The following is a 2,883-nucleotide window of genomic DNA, read 5'->3' as shown; positions in this document are numbered from 1 at the left end:
CTCTCCCACTGGGGCAACACTTGACAGGAATCAAAGCTTTTTCATGTTCTTTATTTCATTTTCAACTCACTGGGTTCAAAGGATTGAGGAAGGGTGTGTGCTATTTCTCCTTCATATTGAACAACAACAACAACAACAACAACAACAACAACAACAACAAAAAGAGGGGAGTGCCCTAGCCGATTTGGCTCAGTGGATAGAGCATCGGTCTTTGGACCAAAGGGTCCAAAGTTCAGTTCTGGTCCTGTGTTTGATTCCAGTCAAGGGCATGTACCTCGGTTGCAGGCTCCTTCCCGACATGGGGAGGCAACCAATTGATGTGTTTCTCTCCATAGATATTTCTCTTTGTCTTTCCCTCTCCCACTCTCTCTAAAAGATCCATGGAAAAATATCCTCGGGTGAGGGTTAACAACAACAAAAAAGAGGGGTGTGATTTGCTTATCATTGCTGAGGTAGTTGGGGCTCCAAGTCCAGTGTTATTATTACAACAACGAGTTTTGATTACTATCAGCAAAGCACTGTCCTAGGCGCTCTGTGGATAGTCTCATTTACTGTTTCCATTTCCCAGATGAAGAGATAGAGACTGAGAGAAGGGTGGCAACCTGCCCAAAGTCAGAAGGCAAGTAGGTAGTGAAGCCAGTATGCAACTGCAGATCTTATTGACTCTGTAGCTTGGCTTGACAATCATCCATTGCTATCCCCTCTGAGTCACCTCCATTGATAAAGACTTGAACAAGCAGCCAGGCTGACAACTTGTTCCCAGTTCCCAGTAAATGCTCGTAAGGAATGGTCCCAAATGTCCATCACACAGCTGGTAGGCTGGTAGTCCATGCAGGAAGTCCCCTGGCTCAGGGCCCAGTTTCTGAGGGCTATTTAGAGAAAGTCTCATTCTCTCCTTGTAACTTTTGAAATCTGAGGGTCAGGCCTGGTGAACAACAACCACCCAGGAATGCTCCAGTGGTAACTTCCCTCCTGTTCAGAACTGACCTGGAGCCCAGCTGGCACAAACCATTACCCAATGCAGGTAACAGGGCCCCTTGCAAATGAGTCATCCTTGGAACCATTCTGGGCTTGACATAAGAGGGTCCATGGAAGCAGCAGTCACTCTGGCCTAGGACACCTCCCTCTGTTGAGGGGAGGGGGGCACTCAGTGGCCCCATCTGCTGGAGTTGGTAGCACAGCTCACCCACCTGTGGCACAAGAGTTTAGCCATAAAGGATAGTTAAGGGAATAGAGGAAAAGCTTCCTAGAGATAAAGAAATCATTTCCTCTAAGAACTGTAAGCTCTAGAGATTTGCAAGGGAACAGCACGGATGCTAAACTAACACACTGGGGAAGAAGGCAGGTGCCAGGCTAAATAAAGAAATATGAGTACATACACAGAGAACACGCTCCTCAGAGAAGCACACATGTATATTAATGAGGATGCTGAATGCCAAGAAATCAAATAACAACATAACCATCACATTAAACACCAAAATCACAGAGTTGGCTGCATTAATTTACTATGGGAGGTGCAAAGGACTTTGACTGTCTGCCCTTCTGTGCAGCCCTTCAAAGCTTCACAAAAAACAATGACTCTGCTTATAGCACTAGGACTTGATGCTCTATAAATAAGAGAAACTCCTGGCTTCAGCCCTTGTTACTGGAGACAAGCCCTAGGAAAGCACTACATGTGCTAAAAAGATATGGGCAGGGATTCATGCTATAGGCAAGGAGCTCTGTATTAAGACTTGGGATAAGTTGACTTCCAAAACCCAAGAGGCACACATATCCTAAGATGTGGTAGAAAATGTGGTGGGAAGAGGGAATTTAAAGAGGACAGCCTTTTTGCATGATCCCCACACAAAAAGAGGAAAGATTCTTAGTGCATGGAATGGGAAGGCATGGATATGAATGGCTGCTCCGAATGGCTGCTCCCATCTAGGCCTATGGCCACACAATCCTGACTTGGGCTTGTGGTGGATATTTATTTTTGGTTGCCCATCTTAACACCCTTTCCAGGTTTGAATAAGCTCAAAGCACCAGTTACTCACTCTCCTATCTTCCCTTTGAATCTAAGGCACAGTATATGAAGCTTGCGCCATTAAATTTTGGGTTGGTGCTAATGATGAAGAGAAGCAGGGCCAATACAGCATCTGCCACAACATCCCATTTACTAGAGCAGTTGTACCAGTGGTGCCAGAGGCTATCAATGGTAATGTTAGTTGACAAACTATAAAGTTTACCTTTCAGTGGTACCAATAGAGGTTTCTCATCAGATGAATTCTCTACCATGATGGGGAAATTAGAGTTAAAAAGTTGGGACTTCCATTTTTGATAATGGAAGATTAGATATCGCATTACAGAGAAATCAAACTTTTAGTTAAAACATTAAAAATAGTCTCTCTAAAATATTAAAAATCTACTAAGATAATAAGGAATATGGCAATAAGATATGTAGGAACACAGATTCAGAAAGATGACTACAACATTTGGGGCCTTTAGATAAAGAAATTTTTTTAAAATATAGTTTATTGATTTTTTACAGAGAGAAAGGGAGAGGGATAGAGAGTTAGAAACATCGATGAGAGAGAAACATCGACCAGCCGCCTCCTGCACACCTCCTACTGGGGATGTGCCCACAACCAAGGTACGTGCCCTTGACCGGAATCGAACCTGGGACCTTTCAGTCCGCAGGCAGACGCTCTATCCACTGAGCCAAACCGGTTTGTCTAGATAAAGAAATTTATAGGAAAGATATTGGGTAGCTCACTGGCTGGGAAAATTAGAGAATCAGGCTTATTGGCCATATGACCAAATCCACAGACAAAATCATGGTACAGAATTAGTCTTATGTACTGGTGGATAGAACTTCAACATATGAGTTGGGAGGAACACCAT

The sequence above is a fragment of the Myotis davidii genome, unplaced genomic scaffold (assembly GCF_000327345.1).
Source record: "Myotis davidii unplaced genomic scaffold, ASM32734v1 scaffold2098, whole genome shotgun sequence".
Taxonomy (NCBI): Eukaryota; Metazoa; Chordata; class Mammalia; order Chiroptera; family Vespertilionidae; genus Myotis; species Myotis davidii.
This window is presented reverse-complemented; position numbering follows the sequence as displayed.